The sequence below is a fragment of the Adiantum capillus-veneris genome, chromosome 19 (genome assembly GCF_014529385.1).
Source record: "Adiantum capillus-veneris isolate H3 chromosome 19, ASM1452938v2, whole genome shotgun sequence".
In the NCBI taxonomy this organism is placed as follows: Eukaryota; Viridiplantae; Streptophyta; class Polypodiopsida; order Polypodiales; family Pteridaceae; genus Adiantum; species Adiantum capillus-veneris.
In genome coordinates, this window is record NC_140949.1 from 111,645,184 (window position 1) to 111,666,594 (window position 21,411).

The window sequence follows — 21,411 nt, forward strand, 5'->3', positions numbered from 1 at the left end:
CCTGGCCACGAGGCAATGTCTTCCTCCCAACGGGCACCCCGCACCCGGTGTGTGCGCAGCATATTAGCTCGCCGCCATGGTAGCTTGTCTCTGATTTGGTATTTGTATGGACCACCCAAGCTCTGGATGGTCGTGCTTGCAAATTGTAGCGTGGTGGCTCCTCCCTATCAGACTCTGGTATTTGTTGGGCGTGCTCTTCTCACCAGCACTGGGTGTTTTGCTTCACTCTATGTCGAGGTGTTTGTTGTTGTGCACATGAAGACTCTTCTGCCCTCGATGTCTCATGGGCCCCACTACCATGCTCACTGCTAGAAGAGTGCCTAGAATGGCCAGGTGTTCGTGGGAGTTTTCTTGTGCCTTTAAGCCATGCCGGCTTCTCACATCCTTGGAGGGTGTTTCTGTTGGCAGGTGGATGCTCTTTTGTGGGTTTTTTGGTGTGTGCCATTGGGTATGGTAAGAGCTCACTTGTGCTTAAGAAATGAGTGATTTATGAGAGCATGCAATATTTATAAGGGCCCGTTTTAAAAGGGCCTTGTTCACACTAATTTTGGAAAAAAAACTAATATTTTTTAAACGGATGCAGCAAACTTTTTTTTAAACATGTCAAGAGTTGGACCCTGCGTTCACATGTAGTCACTCGCGTAGAATCCACTTTGACCCTTGTCGCACTCTGCATTGTCACCACGCAACATGCTTGATGGGGCCTTGCGACATTTGCGACTTATTGCTGTGCTCTTGAAGACTCCATTTCCGCACTTCCCTAGCAATCTTGGATTGTCGCGCACACTCCATTGTGAGCTTACGAGATAATGTTGTGCAAAAAAACCAGTTGAACATCTCCTCCAAATAATTGGATTGCACCATTCCACCATCATGTCGAGTATTTTTGAAGACATCCCCCTTGCTTGATAATGGGACTTATCCATGCCTTGAGTGCTAAAAATCTCAAGCGAACCATATTTGTGTATAAAAAATGCACCATGCATAAACAAGATATGTTGTTCACATGAGAAAACGATCCACGTTATTTAATGAAAACAATCCCTTGTAATAAGTTCACCACGTAACAGGGCTTACCATGTAATGTGTGATGTTATTTTCACCCCAAGAAAGGGTCAAGACATTGGTGAAATCCGCCAAGGCTTCTTGAAATGATTGGCGTTGTTCTTCTGTTGTGCTGGTAAGGCCCATAAGCTTGACCATTTTATCAAAATGTGCCCAAACTTGCTTGCGCTTGTTTGCAAGCTTGCCATTTGAATCATTGTCTCAGTAGTAACTTTGCATAACTCCTTCCAAAGTTCCCAAAGGTTACCTACCTGCTGGTTGGAGCTGTTTTGAGCATCATATCAACCTGGCTTTCCTTGGGTTACTTTTTCAAAAAGTGTCTAGATTTTTTTCCACTCATTGACACTTCTTGGGTAGTTTCATGGGCCTCCCCTGTGTTCTTTGCAACAATGATAGACACATTTCTACCGTGACAACCAATGGAATTCAAGAGTGCCTCCACCCTTTCGATCACTTCTTGGGACTTTTCCAATGGCTTCATCATGAAATCATAGTGAATGTGGAGCTTCAAAAGCCTATCTTAAATGCGCATGAATACGTGTAATGTACAAAAATGTACATTTGATAGTGGAAATGGAAAGATTGGATTCCAAGCCTGGTCCTTTTGTGCACAGTCTGGGGCATTGAGCATGGGACATCTCAATAGATGCTTCCCATTCTCTACCTTCATTTCTGACATCACGATAGTCCAACCCTTGTTCTCCATCCCTTTGCCATGGAAGCATTGAACCGACCTTTACAAAGCTCTTGTGTGATTTTTGTCCCCACTAGGTTTGTACCCTCGAGTGCAAAATGAACAAGGCATGAGACAAGAAGATCCTTGTTTGTAGCATAGCAAACATTTTATGGTCTCCAAGTCCCCACCTAAGTGCCACTCCACATCATAGCTACCAAAACCCTCAACCTCCAACTTCTCACCTGCAATTTGGGAGTGTATTACTTCTGTGATCCATGGAGTTCTCTCAAATCCATTAGGCATGAGACAAGAAGATCCTTGTTTGCAGCATAGCAAACATTTTATGGTCTCCAAGTCCCCACCTAAGTGCCACTCCACATCATAGCTACCAAAACCCTCAATCTCCAACTTCTCACCTGCAATTTGGGAGTGTATTACTTCTGTGATCCAATGGAATTCCATGAAAGTACTCCATTGGTCTCTTTGGGCACCTCAATAGCACCCAGCCACCAAATGTCTTTCTCTGATTGCACACTAAAATACAGGGTGGAAGATGGCTCGATTGAACCCCTTCGCTTGGTTTGCAAAAGGGCCTCATTCATTAGAGTGACACTTAGCCTCTCTAACCTTCGGCTTTTCACTATTTGACACTCATCAAGTTTCAACACAAAAGCGACCTTTGTGCCAAGCAATGCAAAATAAATAGTGGCAAGACCTTATACTTCAAAGTCTATGATAAAAACACAGCCAAAAAAAAGAAGTATAGTGTGTCACCTTCTTCAGGTAACTCGTAAAATATAAGCATGGCTTTTTGAAGCTTTTTAAGGTCCACAAAAAATATTGTTCCACATTGTGTAAGGGAAGCCCTTCTCCGAAGGTCTTATGGAGTGTTTCTTACCTTTTCCACTTGCCTTTGTTGTGAAAAAAAGCATAAAGCAAAGTTTGCATTGTGTCCTCAATGTGTAGATATGTCCCAATGCGAGAGAAAACATCTTGGTTTGTGGCCTTCTTTGCAAGGTTGACCTTGTACAAAACGGAAAACAGGTTTTCCACAATGCTACGCTCTTTGAGGGCATCCTTCAGGAGTCAAAAAATAGCCAGATAGGCTTTGGTGTTGATCCCTACCTCATCACAAGCTTGTTGCATGTCATCTTCACTAAGCACATTTCTCAATGTGCGTATAAGGTCCTTGGTGACTGCATCCTTAATGTGATTACCTCCAGGTGATTGTAAGATGAAAAATCATGGGTATTGAGACAATTAGTGAGAAGGTTGATTCGATCATCTTGTCTTGTTCCACCGCATGCCTCCTTGATGAAATTTCTAGCAACCAATAAGATAAATGTTAGAAAATAGTGTGAAGTAAGAATGTATTATGCAAGTAAAGACCAAATCACCTTGTGGATGTCACTCATTGTTTGCGTGCTCCACCCAAAAATGAGCTTTTTGAAAAAAAGTCAAATTTTGGCTCTTAGTGACCCACGTTTGCTAATGTGGCCACACCCCTATACTTCCTTCACTTTCAAAAAGCTAGAGAGAGAAAGTAACCTCTTAGGTCCACATCCTATATTTGTCTTTAAAAAAGGTTAGAAAAGCCTACTCAAAACTACCTTCTTCAATGCCCTTGTGTCCTTAACCCTACACAACATTACCCTTAATCCCTAAAAATTAGGATTCCTTACAAGGCTCATGCAAAGTCCATATTTCTCCTAATGATTTTGTTCAAAGAAAATAGTTTTTTGACCATGTATTTGGTTAGGAGAGCTTTTGGAGAGTGAAAAGTGAGATTTAGAGATTTTCAAAAAAATTAAAATTTTAGGGTTACTTTATGGACGCCCATGAAAATGGAAGGAAAGTGCCCCCGCCTCTTTTCCCCCTTCTCTCTCTTTTTAGGGGAAGCTATAATGAGGGGAACAAATAGGCCCCCGTGTCCCCTACTACCCTACCGTTTGAGAGCATATAGCTATGTCCACCACCCTCTTCCTATTTGTCCATGCTTTATCACCCTTAAGCTAAAGGGTCCTTTTGGGGTTCATAATTTTCTAAGCCCCTCTCTCAGCATGATCTTCTTCCTCAATCCCTCCCTTTGCATGATCTTCTTCCTTCTCAACCCCTCCCTCTCTAGAGGGAGTTTCAATATGAATTTCTTCCTTAGCCCCTCCCTTTGCCTGATCTAGCTCCTTGGTGTTTCATTGCCCTTCTCCTCACCATGCATCTCTTCCCATCAACCTCTCCCTCAACTTGATTACTCTTTTCCTCAATCCTTCCCTGTGACTTTTCTTTCACCTCTCTTCCTCTTGTCCTTTCTCAATTGATGTTACAAAATTTAAGGACTCATGGAGGTCTATTGGCTTGTGTCCCTCACCAGTCATTGTCATCTCTACACCAGTCATGGTCATACAAGAGGGTGTCTTTTGCATCCATACTTATAGGATGTGAGTTAGAAAGCAGACTCTAGATAAGAGTGGCATGGTATTGTTGTAAATACAGTATGGTGTACTTCTCCAATGCAATCTGCAAAAGAAAAAGAAAAAAGAAAGAAATTGAGATCAATTCTTATTACAACAATCAGTATGTTATTGTAATGCTGTGCAAAATGCCTACCTTTGACAAGAATGGATCTAGTGCAAAGAAGCTCTATAGTATGTACTCAGCATGTAGGAGGTATTTCCATCCACACGCATTGACAAGGACTGCATGCAAACCTTATCCCACATGAAACCACATTCAAAATTTGAGCACTCACTGTCTTAAAACTGGAAAAAGGTTCCTCAAATTGAATTGAGAGTCCTGACAAATGGCTTGTCAAGCTCAATGCAAACTAGGCTCTAGTGGTTGTTGCTCTGGTATGGAAAAATTATTGTTGTGGCTTGCAGCATCAGATAGTGGGAAAACCACGTGCACCTCTCTAATGTGCCGTGAGGGGTGTTCTTCATTATAATAAGGACAGACAATTGAGGATCCAAGATGTATATTTTTTACTGACTTTGTTCATGAAGTTGGCTCTTGATCAAACTACAAAATAGTTTATGGAAGTTATTCTCTATTCTAAAGCTTGAAACCAAGTATGCTAAAGCTAGTGAATAGGTCTTACTTTAGGCAAACATACAAAATTGAATCTATTGTTTAGCATTTGGATCTTGCAATATATTAATATCAATAGAATCAATTGCTGGTCTCCTTGAACCATCTTCTAGTGGTACATCTACTATCAGTCCATCTTTCATTCATGATAGAATTTCATTGCTCCTCACATTGATCTCATGCGGTTTTGTGTTGTAGCTTGTCTTCTTCCAAAGCAAATATGACTTTTTCTTTCTCTTTGTTTCTTGCTCTGCTCTGCACTCCGGTTTTCCTACTTAGTTATGGCTCTATTATTGAAATCATGGGTGACCTCCAAAATTTTCACTCTGATTGTGGCCTTGATGGAGGCATGGGCAAAATTTCCTCATTTTTATGTCTATGGATTTGTTGAGCACAAGCAGTTTATTATACCTCCATCTTTTTCTCTTCAAGTTTTTGATGTCCTTGTCCATAATAGTTACCTTGTGTACGTGTGCTGCAACAATAGTCGTATTAAAGTACTCAAGCAAAAAATCCTTTGTTGCCGCTTGAAGTGCCAGCAATGCGACAACCTTCCATCTCATTGTGCCAAAGCATGCCTCCTCACATATTGACCCAAGTAGCCTCTAAAAGAGAAGCTTTGGTACACAAGCTCAATGAATTTCTAAGCCTTCTTGATCTCCTTGAATAGCTTTAGGCTTCTTTGTATCTTGTTCATCCTTAGATCCTTCAAAATAGTCATAGGCTTTTTGAGTCTCTTCGTCTTCCTAGCCGACTTGCCCCCCTACTTTAGCAGCTAAACATGGATCTTTGTCATCCTTCCTAACACACTTTTGTTCTTTCCATTACCTTGAAATAGTAGAATCTCTCTCTCTCTCTCTCTCTCTCTCTCTCTCTCTCTCATTATGGCATGCAGGGGAGCTTTGAGAGTGAGTATAACCATCCACGTGCAGCGTTCTACCAAAGAATATCAAATCTCTCTCTCTCTCTCTCTCTCTCTCTCTCTCTCTCTCTCTCTCTCTCTCTCTCTCTCTCTCTCTCTCTCTCTCTCTCTCTCTCTCTCTCTCTCTCTCTCTCTCTCTCTCTCTCTCTCTCTCTGTGAAACATGTACCTAACATTGCACTATGGTGCACGAGGAAACTTTTAAGCTATGTATAACCCACGCACCGTTAGGAGATAAAATGGTCTCCACGTTCAATAAAATAGTATGTACATGTGTTCAAAGTATGAAACTACAGAAACACAGTCATCAAGGTGAAGAAGTAGCATTACGTTAAGACAAAGAAGTACTTGCTACCTTGCCTTGGTCAAAAAAAGGACAATTGGAAGGATTTCTATAGGTTGTAGCGTCATTACTTTGGTGTTGTGATGGTAGTCACTCCTTTTTCCCCCCTCTTTCTGTCATTGGTATGTCTCTCTTTATTAGTTTTAGATAGTAAACACTACTTGTAGTGCTATACTAAAGCACTCAACTCTCCTTTTGACTGCTTTCTCTCTCTTTCTCTGCGGGACAGGTGTATAGCCTCACTTCTATCTTATTGCAGACATAGCGAAAACCACGAATATAATCCGTGCAACGAAACTGATTCGACTAGTGCATAGAGGCTACAAGAGGTTGTAAATCTCTTGGAAAACAACAGACAACTCACATCTAACTCAAGCTACACTCAAATGATAGAAATCACCAAAAGCTAGTCGCTAATTGGTAAACAAATCATAATCGTTACAGTATCAAACGACATCCAAACGTTATGAAACTTCTAGGACATGTTTATAAGACCTAATCACACATGCTTATGGTCTCAAATCTCACTTTAGGTCAAGTGCAACAATCGTGATTATTAACAGCAGTGAGTTTTGGACCTAGTCGTTTTCGACTCAGAATGCATCTAAATGCTTAGCGATGATGCCCCTATACCCCGCCTATACTTATTTTATGATTTTGAAGCTTAAATTCCTACTTATAATGAAATTATTCCGTGGGTCACCGACGCCAAAAGCTACGGATTACCATGAAATTCTTATATCAATGCATAGAGCTCTTACCTGCAGTTACAACGCAACAAACGGCACTACAATGTGACAACCGGTAAGGGAGTAGGAAGCACGAGAAGGAGAGAAGTGAGCGTCGTTATCTCACGTTGTGTTTTTATTATCCAAAACTTATAAAGTACTTACAAAAATTGGCTTTAATACCTTAGCCAAGGTTTTTGTGGTCAAAACTAATAATTTGGGAGCTCTAACTAAAGATAGGTTGATACAATCTTGAAGCTTGTAGCCCCAGCTCATCAATTACACTGTTTATTTGGAAAGTAGGAGTTACAAAATTCCCGATTCATCGAAATAATAAGTGTTTTTACAGTAAAAGCTTCAAAAAATGTTATCCGAGTTAGCTTGCTGCTAACATTCCCTCCCTCCTCGACTGTGTCGTCCCTTGACACAGCTTCATGGACTGAAGTAGTCTTCGGATTGACGTTGGTGAGGCGGTCTTTCAGCACATGCAGGGATTTTTCTTATCTGATTCTTCGTTCTTTGTCTAGGACTTACAAAAATTGCATGGTGACTCTGTTTTTAAGTTCAATGGCTGAATAGTCAACAAACCGTGATGTAAGGTTACTGATCACTGGCCCAAATATCTTTGTTCGCCATGTGAAGAAACCCGTATTGAATGCTTCTTCAAACGTCAACATATTGCTAGATGGCATAAATATGCATTTGGCGTAGAAGCCGTAGAGGACTTCTTCTGAAGGATGTCCACTTAAATCATAACAGAGACCTTTATTGCCTTTGAGAAGAGACATCCATGGTGCTCCTGCTTGCTCAGGCTCGTGAAAAGTTTGAATGCAAGTGAGCAGTATTCTTTAAATCTTACACAACATTGCACATGAGATATCAGGGAGGCTCTTGAAGAAGGTAATGGCGCCCTTTAGGGTTTTCACCATGTATTATTTCATTGTTGGTCCCTGCTCTGGAGCTGGTAGTCGTGGGTAATTCAACCATGTTGGCCTCTTCTTTTTTAGTGCATCATATGCTTGCCATATCCTTACTCTTGGTACAGGACAGAATGTAGGGTCTTTTTGTAGGGCTACAGGTGCTCTTATGAATAGAATTAGATATCTTGAATTCTTGTTCAGCAGGTTCTTTCTCCACTTGGAGTGGATATCCTCTGAGCCTTCTACTTGCATATCCTTGTATAGTATTTCCTTTACCTGTAGAGCAGCTCCACTTTGATCAATGGGTATGGCAGTGATTGCTGATGCCACTAAGCATTGATTTGATTGCGAGTGAGTTGAGTTACATTTGTTGAGTGGAGAACTCTCAACTCCTAATCCATTGTTGCTTTCCATTCAGCATCTGTATCTTGGACAATCTGCTCTTTCAGTGCATCTTCCTTAGCTTTAGAAAGTTGGATCATGGGCACTTGCTCGTATTTAGTGAGTGGTACTTGAAAATCCGACTCTCCTGCTAGCCCTTATGACAGCTGTGTTTTCATCACACCAAATGAGACTGAGGGTATGTCGACGGTTGGTTGTTCAGAGGATCCTGCTTCATCCTGAGTTTCTGGTTGTCCCTCTCTCAGTAGTCGATTGACTCTCTTTAATTCTGCTATCTCTTTGAGCAATTTCTCTTATCTTTAGACCCGCATCACTACCAGGTCTCATCTTTGCAATTGCTCTAGCTTCAGCTCTACTCAAGGTCCTTGTTCCTCTTTTCTAAAGTCTTATAGAGTTCATATGTTCCTTTGATTGAGGCGACAGTAGGGTTTTCTCTTATCTGTCTCAAAAATGTTGCTTGATCATTGATCCTTTGCTCGAAGTACTGCAAAGAAGCATTAGCTACATCGAGCTGCACTTGGATCTTTTGTACTGACAAAGTAGTGGTTAATAGTTCATTGGTTACTTCTGTCAGTTGTTGATCTTTGCTTTTGCAGGCATCGGATAATTTAGTCAGAAGCTCTCCTAACTCTTCCATCTCTTTTTGTTGTTTCTCTCTTTTGCAATCTGATGTTCTTCTACTTCAATTTTCATCTCCTGGATCTATCTTGAAGATATGCAATGATGTTCAATCGATCATCGAGCTCTCCTTGTAGAGCATCAATGACTAATTCAAGCTCCTTAGCCTTAGCACTATGGCTAAGTGTTGTTGTTTGCATCTTATCCGCCATCAGTTGCATCTGCTTGGTGTATTCATTCACTTGCATGATGACTTTGTCATTTGTTTCCCAATCTTTAGACTCTACCTGAGGTTGTTTAGAGGTTTGGGCCATTTCAGTTTGTGGCTCTTTGGTTTGTGTTGTGGCTTTTGCTTGTGGCCGTGGAGGGGGTTCTACTTCTCCTCCTTGAGGCGTTGCGATTTTCTTGGTTGATTCTGCTACTTGAGGCTTCATGGATGCCTCGGGTGATTCTTGTTGCGTTGTTGTAGAAGGTCCTTCTTCAGTCTTGTCTATTCTCTTTGGCTGTCCAAAACTGGCCTCTTCCTATTTTTCAAGATCTTTTCGCTTTTCTTCCTCGCCCTCATTGGATTTAGCAATTGTTGAAGGGCTTGGGCTTGGCATTGGATGGTCTTCTTGCTCTGTAGTGGGTGAAGTGGATTTTGGAGACATCTCTTTGTGGTCACCATGTGACTCACTTTGTTCAGCAGCTTCCGCTTGTCTCTGTTGCTTGGCCACTTCTTCCTTTGCTTTCATTTGAGCTTCTTGAGCTTCCATCAACTTCAAGGATTCTGCTTCCGCATACATGCACTCAAGAAAGTGCTTGGGATCCTCTGTTTTTTTCCTTGCAGGGTTCTTGGTTCTTGGTCCCCTTATATCTCTTGGACTCCATCTTTCAAGGTCCTCACCTACAGCTTGGCGGCTCCTTTCATATGTATGCTTTTATCTTTCAAATCTTGCCTTCTTTTGTTGAGGTTCCTCTTGGTGTGCTCCTACTACTTTCTTTTTCATTTCTTCAACCCTTGCTCATCTTTCTTCATTGTTTGAGCTTTCACTGCTATGAGCTTCATGGGAACTTTTGGCAGATTCTTTGTCTAACTTGTACACTTGTTGATCGAGTGGTTCTTGGAGAAGGTTGAGCGGACACGATCCAGGTGTTCTAATATGGGGCTAGCAGCAAATTGTTGGACATTCCAATAGCATGATATGCTATTCTTGTCAGCACTTCTGGAGCGCCCAGATGCACTCTCTTTATTTGTGCCTTTCAGTGTTGTAAGCACATATTGTGCATGATCAATTGCCTGCCTCGTTGTCGACTTCAATACTTGGGTCAAGATGGTTGCAACCGCATGGTTTGGAGTTGTGTACCGTGGTGGTCTCTTTGATAAGAAGTGGAAGTGTTGATGGTAGAGGCGATCTGGTTCTTCCACTTGCCTTTGGATGAGATAAGAAAAGGTGGCAGCAGTAGTATCTTTGTCTTTCTATCTCTGGCCCGCATCGTCATACCTTTAGTTGGCAGCTTCAGTGCCTCAGCCAGTATCTCTTTAGTGATTAAAACTTCTACCTTTTTCCCTTGTTGATCAGTGATTTGGGCCGACCCATCTTCTTTGATTGTGGACAGTAATTCATATGCTTTCTGGAAATCACGCTGCATGGTTCTTGGTCGCAAAAGTCTCTTAGGCCTAGCCCTCTATTGGCATCTTTGGTGTCTAGCTTTGCAGCTACATTATATATCTCCTTTGGTAGCATTTGCAATTCTACTTGGTGTCCTTCTTTGCTCTTGACTCTACCAGTGAAAATAGTTGTGTTGTTTTCTTCAAGCTGTTCTTTGATAAGTAAGTTTCCTTTGCCGTCTTCACTAAACTTGGATCTAATTGGTATGGTGGCAACTCTTGCAGCTTTTCTTTTTGGGACACCCTTTTCTTTGCCTTCTCGGCAGCTTGCATTGCTCCTCTTAAGTGAATACAGTGTCAAAGTTAGAAAGTTCTGTCAATTTTTCTCCGAAATGTCCTGAGTTTGAATTGCTGCAATGATGTCCATTTTGCTTCAAATCAATTTTGGAGCATGCATAGATGCATAAAAACATGTAGAGATCAAAATCATGCAGTCTAAGCAAAAATTGCAACAAAAGTCTAAGTGAAGTGTGGGCTCATTTGAGTGCACTGGGTGGAAATGGTGCAGGATTTAGGCTTTCAGACTCTGAAACAGTAGACATAAGATAGTTTGAGTTTTAGAGATCCAAACTTGCTCAAACTTGATCAGTGGACTTTTTTGGTCCCATAAGGTCAAAGTTGCAACTTGCACCCATTTTGGCAAAAAAGTAAATAATCGCGACTATTAGCTTTTCCATCAAAATATACAGTTTTTTGTTGCAACTTGGTTCTAAGCATGATGTAGACTTTGTGTATGAGATATGGGGTGATTTGGATCAAAAAATGTGACAATTAACTCAAAATTTGGATTGAAAAGACTTTTGTGCGTTTTTTGAAAAATTCGGAGTTTTTCTTGATCATTTCGGCTCATACTTGACATGTGGTATGTGATAGATGTGTACAAGTGTTAGGTGAAGTGAAGAGATCAAATTCAAGCCAAATAAGCACAAAAGTAATTAATCGTGATTATTTATAGCAGTCATTTTTTTTGCAAGACTTGACAATTTGATGACCTAAACATATTCAATACATCTAAAACAAGTTCTAAAATGAAATTGGTAAAGTTCGGTCATGTCAGCATCACTTCGTGCTCTTGCCAACTCTGAAATCACCGATTTTTGTGACTAGATGGCTTGTAGAGTGGGTTAGTCACTTTTGAAGCTATGGACTTGTCCGCTACATAGTCCTGATGCTACCCATCTAGTTTTGGCCCATTTGGAGTCAATTTGACTTCATATGTCAAATTTGACGCTTTGTAGCCTTTGAGTTGTTTTCTGCTATTTGAGAGCTTTCCTTGACTGCTTTCATGAAACCATCCAGGTACATTGGGTATAGCCCCAGTCTATAAGCTACTTGTGGAGTCAGAATCCAATTCTGGTATATGGCAAAAACCGAGATTATCTACTTAGGTCCCTGGATCCCTGCCAAATGGTCATCTGGTGATATAGAAGTGTTCTATTATATAGGGGCATGCTACAATTCAAGTTTTGTCCAATTCGGTTGAGCTAATAGGCCGCTATGGTCAATTTTGTGTCGTAGGACTTCGTGCACTGCTGGGTTTCTAGGGTTTTTTCCAAAGCCTAGACTTGCTACCTTGGCATATAGAATTGTTCATTCATAAGCTTAGAACTTAACCCTGATGTCTCGTGTGAGACAACGCTATAAATGGACAACTGTGGACTCCGGAAAAATCACACGCGAAGAAGGCAGAGAGCTCTCTCCTCTAAGAGTGACTAGTGGAAATGAGGTGATTTTTGGCTACCTTGGATATCTATACTCGGACTTCCCAATATCTTTTTTCCCAAATTCCCCTGTTAGTCCTACTAGACCGTGATATCTATGTTAGACTCAAAAATTTCTTCAATCGGATTCCGTTAGCTCATTCTACATCAAGAATTTGCGAAAGCAGCCTAATTTAGGCTTCCCGCTTCCGTTTGTCGATTCGATTGAAATTTTTTGTGCCTCTCTACCTTGTCCTTCAGATCATCAGCGTATCTTCAATTTCTCCATCTGAGCTCATTTGCTATTTATTGTTAATTTTTGACCTGTTTATTAAAAAATCAAAGAAAATAACAAAATGCACTAAAAAAGCAAAGTGAAAACTCAACAATTAAGAAAATCAATTTAGAAACATTGCTTTATAGTTTTTTGGTGGATTTCTCTATTTTTTAAGTCCCAATATCAAGAAAATGATAAAAATAACCAAAAAAGACCATTTTTTGATGATTTTCTGAAAGTATATACACTATTTACACTCATCAGGGAGAAGTTATCAGTAAAATTTCCCCTGATGATGATTTTTTAAGGGCATTATTAGGAAATTTGGCAAAAAATCACACGATAACATCCAACTTTTTCCTCTCTCTTCAAACATTGCCCTTAATTCCTTAGTTCCCTTCCACCCCTCCTATATGGCGTACTTCGGGACGAATGTGTGCATGGGTTGAACAATCGTGTCTATGCATAGCCTTGGTTGGCTCTACCATGCTTTGAAGATCAATGCAATTCAAACCATTATGTTGTGTAAGAAGTGGGTCTTGAGTAATTAACTCAAGAGTTTCTGAGGTCAAGGTTTTCGTTTGCTGTTTCTCAAAGAGCGAATCTTGTAGCTTGTATGCTCTTTGCTTTATTGTACCATCAGGATGATTTGGCACGCAGATTTTCTGAGCTATCAATATTTAATGGTGGTTGTTGAGCTTTAACTCGCCATTGGTATCTTGGTTTTTCTATAATGAAATGTTGTGGTTGAGTGTTTTGAGACTTAACGCTCCACTGCTTCATCGATTTTACAGTTTGCGAAGAAGGTAAGTGCTCTTTTTTCCTCCAAATCCATCTTGTTTTAGGTTCCTTGCTCGAAGATGCTCTTCTTTGTGTTTTGAACCTCGGAACCTTCTTTGGTACAGTGGCTGATGTCTTGGACACCCAAATTTGAAACGGCTTTTCCTTAAGTTGTGTCTTTGGTACCCAGATATGCCTAACTCCTTGCATGCTACTTTTATCATTTGTTTGTCTATAGTATGAAGAATATTGATTGCCTCGTGGTTTTTTCTGTTGGTAACCTCCTTTCCATTCCTCTTGCTTGGTGCAATTGGAACAATGAGTTGTCCGCCTTTAGGTGATAGCTTGAGTTGATTGGTATCCCAATCTAGTAGTACTGCCTTGTACGTCCGCATCCATGAGATTCCAAGAATCATTGTTTCATTCATGTGTTCATCTGGTAAGCATACAAATTGATGAGGGTATGAACATCCATGTACTATCACATTTAAGTTGACTACTCCCAATGTTGAGATTGGGTTCTTGTTGCATCCTTTAATAGTCGATATTCCTAAAGTCAAAGACTAATTCGTTGCTTTCTTGTACATGAAATATCTTATTGCATTTACTCAAGCTCCTGTATCAACCAATGCATTTGTGCTATGACTGTTCATATGTACTTTGATGTGAAGGTCCATTTCATCTAACCATTCATCATCTGTTGACACTGCATCCTTTTGTAATTCCCATAGTCATTCATTTAGTCCCAGAATGTTGATGGGAATAGGAATTTGTTGATTTTGGAGAGCAGCTTTCCTTTTGAGTACTCAAAGCCGACCTTCCTCTTGGGCTTCCTCTTGGGCTTCATCAATGACCTGCTATCGTTTTATCTTTCTTTGCTTTATTGCATGTATCTTTTCTAGCAATTCATTGGTTAGTGGAAAATTATACTTCTTTAAATGGCATCCACTAATCCAATTAGCCATTGGTTCTCTATCTAGAGTGGACAACTTAACTACTCCACTTGGAGATATGTCTTCAATGATAAACGATCCATTTTCCTTTTTTTTTAACTTGGGAATATGTTTCTTAAGGGAGTAGACTAAAACTAAGTCCCCTTTTTTGAAGATTTTTGTAACTAGATGGGAGTCAAAAAACTGTTTTTGTTTCCGCTTTTGTGCATAGATGTGAGCTACAGCTGTTAGCCTTTGCTCATCAAGATTTTCTAAATCTTCAAGCCCCTCTGACAATTCATGTCCATTCCACTCAAGATCCTTAGCTACCCTTAGTGTCGGTAATAGAAATTCTATTGGCAGTATGGTATCAAGACTATAAACAAGGTTAAAGGGTGTAGCATTTAAATATGTCTATAATGAAACTCTATAAGCCCATAGAGTGGCATGGATATTCATTTCCCAATCTGTCCATCCTGAACTAACCACTTTAGTCAATACCGAGCTAAGAATTTTATTTGTATGCTCAGCTTGTCCATTTGCTTGTGGGTGATAGGGAGCTGATTTGTTATGGATGACCATAAACTCATTAAGTAGATACTCAATTAAGTCATTGAGAAAATGAGTTCCCCTATCACTGACAATTTCTATTGGTAGTCCATATCTTGTGTGAACACATTCTCATACAAGAATGTGGCTATGGTTCTGCCATCATTCTTTTGGGTTGCTTTATCCTCGTCCACTTGGTCAAATAGTTCGTAGCTACAATGATATATTGAGCTTGGGTTCTATAAGCAGGTGGTTGTATTGGCCCAACAAAGTCTATACCCCATTTTGCAAAACCTCTAGCCCCCATCATTGGTCTTAAAGGCATGCTATCTACACAAGTTGGCATTTTAGCTTGTTGATATGTATCACACCTTCAAACATATTATTTAACATCTGCAAAAAGTGCTGGCCACATATGCCTGTCATTAAGATTGTTCTTGCGGTGGTTTCACTAGAAAAGTTACCTCCAGCTAATCCAACATGTGCTTGTTCTATAATGGGAATATATTCGTCTTCATTTACCAAAGACGTAGATGTTGATCCTTTCCTCTTTGAAACAATTGATTCCCAATAAGAGCATAGTCTCTTGCTTCAATTTCAATTTCTCTTTGGCAGCGTTTACTCATATCCTGAGGAAATGTTCGACTTGATAAGTAATTAACTAGATAGTTACTCCACTTAGGTTTGAGTGATATTTGAAACAATGTCACATGAGGTATGGGTGCTTGTTTTTGGCATTGAAGACAGTTTTTTACAAATGAGTGAACATCACTCCTTATAGTTGGCCAAAATACCCCAAGTCTCAAGATCCATTGCATAGTTTGGTCTTTTGCAATGTGAATTCCGACTATGGTAATATGTGCTTGACTTAGGTATTGGGTTTTCTCCTTAGAATTACTACACAAAAGCAATATTCCATCTTGATTTCTTTTGTATAGCCTTCCAGCTAGTAATTGTTACATAGCTAATTGCTCAATTAATTTGGTTGTAATAGGAAGGGGTATTTGTGAATCCACTTGAGCTATGGTCACTTATGATACCATATTTTCTGACCATGGAGAATAAATATGCATCTGGTAGATCATCGTCTACTCCCTTTGGTGGTTCTCCTAATATAATTATTGAAAAATGATCTGCCCTTTGGTGAGTGGTTCCCTTTTTCACAACTACAGTGAAATCAAATTCCAAAAGAATGATGAACCATCTCACTATTCTTCCTGTGTTGCATGGCTTGTTGACCAAGTACAATAAGGCTTGGTGGTCCACAAAGAACACAAATTTTTGCTAGCTATTATGTAATGTCTATACTTTTTTATGGCATAGAGCATTCCTAATCCTTCCCTTTTGGTGGTTGTATAGTTTTTCTCTACCATGTTCAACTGTTTACTACCATAAGAAATAAGAAAATCAATTTTCCCATCTCTTGGTTGAGCTAGTATACACCCAATGACAAAATTGGAAGCATCTACATGTATGTGGAATATCTTAATCCAATATGGTGCTTTCAACATTGGGGATGAAGTGAGAGCTTGCCTAAGCTTCATGAATGATTCTTAACACTCATCAGTCCATTCAAGTAGTGTAATCAAGTTGTACATAGGTTTTGAAATTATAGCGTACATGTCAATGAATTGTCTGTAATATCCACAATGTCCCATGAAAGCTTGAACCCCTTTGGTTCTTGTCGATTTAGGTAATTCAACAATAACATGAATTTTATCCATATCAATAGTATGCCATTTTTAGACACTATATGTCCAAGAAATTTTTCTTGTCTGCCCATAAATGTGCACTTTTCAGGATTTAAGCAAATCCTATAAAGTCTACATTTTTTGAAGACATTTTTGAGGTGTTCAAAATGATCAGCCCAGATTGATGAATGTACACATAAATCATCCTTATATACTTCCAATAAATTCCGAAGATATTCTTTAAAAGCATGGCTCATCAATCTTTGAAAGGTGGTATGAACATTAGTTAACCCAAAAGGCATAACCCGATAGGCAAAAATACCCCATTCAGTTGCAAAGGCAGTTATATGCTGATCTTTGGGGTCAACCAAATGTTGATTGTATCCGGAAAATCCATCTAAAACGCTGTAAGCTTCTTTTCCTGCAACTCGTTACAAAACATGCTCAGTGATTTGAAGAGGAAAATAGTCTCTAATGGTAGTTGCATTCACTTTCTTGAGATTGACACGTACTTTTAAAAAAATTCATTTTTCTTTGGTACCACCACAATTAGAGACACCCAATCTGTGTGTTCAATTTTATAAATGAATTTGGCTTCCTTTAGCTTTTTTATCTCTTCTTTGATCTTTGTGGCAAATGTCTCATTATAAGTGTATGGCCTTTGTCTGCTTGGTTTCATATCATCTCTCATAGGTATGGTATGTTGATAGATTTTTGGATCAACACCCTTGAGATCCTTATAAGACCAAGCAACGATATCTCGGTATTCTTTAAATAAGCTTAACACTGAATCTCTTCTTCTTCTTTTGTCCGGTTGTTTGCAATGTAGGCAAGTCTAGGCTCTTCTCCTGGTTCGGTCAGATCTATTCTTTTTGCGTTTTCAGGTCCTTCATAGGACTTGCCCTATTTTCTTAGTTCTTTGACAGGTTATTCAACTATGATCTTTTAGTCTTGGAGAGTATTTCTTGTAATGGGATGGAACACTCATTACATCTTTACCTTCCTCCTTGGTGGTTTCCATTTCAGTGGTATATAGAGTTTTCTTCAACTCTTGATACTTCTTTCTCCGTTCAACTCGTGTCATGGTTGAATCCTTGTCCTTGTATTTAGGTTTTTCTTGAGGTTCCTTTCTTGTTTTTCTCAAAAAATTTTATATTTCCTACTTTTCGTTTAAAGGATACCTACCATTGATTTTGTCTTTGACACAATCATGTGCATCTATTCGCATCAAAAACTGTGTTATAGAGACTAATGGCATAGGTCTAGATTTCAAGTTTCTCGTGTATCTTTTTCTTTTATATCATTTTTGTCTTCTCGATTTTTGATTTGGAAAATCAAAAAACTTTTCCCCCCCTCCTTTCATGAGTAGTTTAGCTCTCACGTGTTCTTTTTCCAACCCCGAATCATCTGAGGTAGCTGAATGTTCTTCTAACTCATTTATTGCATCATAGTAGAGGTCTAAAAAGACTTGGTGAGCTTTCATTAAGTCTTTGGATTCTTAAATTTTGTCTTCAATGTGAAGGGTTGAGATTATTTGTATGGGAATTATGTCATAGCCGTCATCATTGCAAAATTGAGTAGGTATAGACGTATTTACACACACATCCATTGTTGCCAAAATTTGAGTCCACTAAAATGGCTCAAACAAATGCTCCTGGAAAGGGTTCAGTTACATAAGCTTCATTTGCGCAATCCCTTTCTAAGATACATTCTTCTAGTTTCAAGATCCCGTTTTTTGAGGCTCCACACATCCAAATAGGTGTGTCTTTGTTCAACCAAGATGGAATCTTAGTTTCAACCGAAGAGACTAAGTCAAATTCTTGTATGGGCGTTTTCATGACATCTCTATTAGTGTGATCTTTTAGATTAGCCCTTTTTATTGATCCCACTTGCTTCAAGTACAAATAATTATTTCTTGAATCCTGGATAATTTGTACATTGTCGCATGAAAGGTCTTCCCAAGATGACTTCATAATTGAGTTTCTTTCCAAAGTCCACTATTACAAAAGTGTGTTGATAATTAATCCCACATGAATTAACTATTACTTTTTCAAGCAGTCCTAAGGGTCTTTTGATGTGTCCATCGGCCAATTGAAATTTCATTTGAGTTTGTCTAATGGTTGGTTTTCCCCATGATTCCCATATTGCTTTTGTGGCTATGGCTATGCCTTCCCCGCTATCCAATATTGCCATGGTTTTTAGATCATTATATCTCACTGGAAGGGTTGTGTTTCTCTCTTCCCCTTCGTAGTAATCTCTGACTTTGTTCATTGGAACGGATCTAATCTCTTTGTTATCCAATTTGTGTTTCAACTTTTCCAAATTTCTCATGATTAGCCCCACCTTCTTTCTAGAGTTTTCTGTAGATCATTCCATAAATATGGTCTGATTTTTAACACTTCTCCTAAAGTAAGAGTGCATTGAATGGGTGTAGAGATGATTGAATGGATGTTGTCTACCTCTAGGGTTTATTCCGCTCTTTTTATCTGAGTGGTTTTACACACTATGGATTTGTCTTTGGTATCTCCCAAGTAAGAGGGTAGTGTTTTCAGAGTCATTGGTTTAGACATTCCTAAAGCTTTAAAGCCGCAATTCCCATACAAGGATTGTACATCCATGTCCATATCAGGAGGTAGATTGTCTAACCAAACTTCCTCTATAGGAGCTGACTTCAGAGTTAGGCTCCCATCATTAATCTCTCTAACTTTTTTCCACAAGTGTCATGGTCAGTCTTCTTTTATGAACGGAATTCCATCTAAGGCATCTTCACTGTCAGGCACTATGAGTTTTGGCTCTTTAGTTTCAAGGTGGGGTTCTACCACCACTTTGGGTTTCTCTTTACTGGTTCCTACCACAAGCTCCTCAAGTTTTGCTATACTCTCAAGCTTGGGTTTTTGTTTTTCTAGCATCTCTTGAGTAGTTCTTACCAAATTTTGATAAACTTCAAGCTTAGCCGCTTCCATATCTGGAGAACGATAGTTTTTCCATTTGGTTTCCATGTTTTGGCCTGCTTTAAGTCCAGCTTGGTAAGCTTCCAAGGCTACATTGATTGGCTCAAAAAATTTGTCTACCAAAATTGATCCTCCAAATTTCACTGTGGTTTTCTTGATTTCACTTCCAAATTCTTTTATTTTTTTCTAGAATAGTTTCTTGGCATTCTCCTCGATTTCAGCCCTTTGTTTCTGTTTTCTCATCTCATACCTTTTGCTTCTGCTTCTCTTGGTCTTTTGAGAGGAAATTTTAGTATTCTCCGAATAATCAGAGGAGTTATGTTTCTTTTTCTTAGCCTAGGCTCTGGTGATTACCTTGATTGGAACAATAGGTTCACACTCTGATGAGCTACTAGGTATCAGTTGGACTATGTTCACTACTATTTACCCTTGTTTAAAGGATTTTTTGGACAATCTTCAGGAAAGTGTCCTCTCTTTTTGTAGCATTGTATACAAAAAGCTTCAACTGGCTCAATGTTCTTGTCAGGCTCTAGGAATTCATTTTTCCAGTGATCATCTATATCACAGTTATGACAGTTCCCAGTCCTTGGCTTAATCATGGGTCTTACCATCGAAGGTCTAACACCTTGATTAGCTACATAGTACATCGTTGCGAGCTCTAGTATAGTATTCACATGTTCTTCCATTGGTGGTGGATGTGAACTATACCAATCTCCTTCTACCATTACTGTAGATGGACTAGGCTCAACATAGGCTGCAACAGGCACTAGTGCTTGCTCATCTATGATTCCCTCTGAATGCATGTACTTTATAGGCACTACATTATGTCCATTATATGGAGGTTGTTGACCCAACACAGGTTGAGGTCTTTCCACACCCATCGGTGGTCTTTGGGTTGGGGCCATACCCGGGCCATATTAAGCTGATATCTGTAAATGGGTTGTCCTTGGGGCCTCATAGGCACATATTGAACATTTCCATCATACTTTGTCCAGTAATAGCACTCATTGATCTCATGGTTGGTCCATTTACCCTCGATTGCACACCATTTTTATGACCTAATTGGTTGTCTCTATTGAGGTATCCCTTGCCCTGGGCCCCTCATAGGTGCTATTTGCATGGTATTGATCATTTCATTCATCCTTTTGAGCATGTCTTCTATGGTTGTAAGTGGTGTTGCAGCAGTGGTTCCCACTTGTGCTGGTTTGGTGGATACTATTTCTCACTTTGATTATCCTTAGGGACATCTTCTTAGTTGAAAATATCAATATTGTCTCCTATGACAATAGCATCTGACACACACTCTTCTAGGGTCATATGTTTCTTGCTATACAATATAGCATGAAGTTCTTTGTTTAGTAGTCCCTCAAGAAACAATGATACTAATCTTTCTTCTGCAGGTATTTCTAGTTCTGGACATCTTGCAATGTATTGTTTCATTCTAGTTACACAATCCCTAACAGACTCACCTTTTCTGTTTGAAGCTATAGATTTGAGCTACAATATTATGGTTTATCCCCGTTTTAGAACATGCAGCTAGAAATCCTTGAGCGAATGTATTTAAGTCCATGATTGACCTTGGTGGAATGTTTTGAAACCATGTCAGTGCTTTTCTCTTCTAATGTCATTCCAAATCTCTCAAACTGAGTATGGAAATCAAATATGTGTTCTGCTCTTAGCACTTTCTTAAAGCTGGCTAAGTGGTCATATGGATCCCTAGATCCAATGTATTTTTTGATCCATTTTTGAAAATCAGCTGGTCTGACACGTCTATTTGGTTCAAGTCCCGGTCACCTGGCAGTTGGTCATGTTCCAAGTCCTTCAAACCAATCTAATGAAAATAGTGACTCATGTAGCCCTGGACTAGCTTTAGTGTCAGCCGGTTTTCTTCATGATGAGATAGTTTTGGGTCTCTAATATTACTCCAAAAAGATCTCTGCCAGAGTTCCTCTCTTGGAATAGTTTTTGGTCCTTGGCCCAATATCCAATCCCTTATGGAGTACGCTTGGTATTTGGTTTGTTCCACCTCTTCAGGACTCATCATGACAAAATTATAGTTATAACAATCCCTAAACAGATAGGTTGGTAGATCTGTAGAACCCTTGTCCTTGATTTTAAAGATA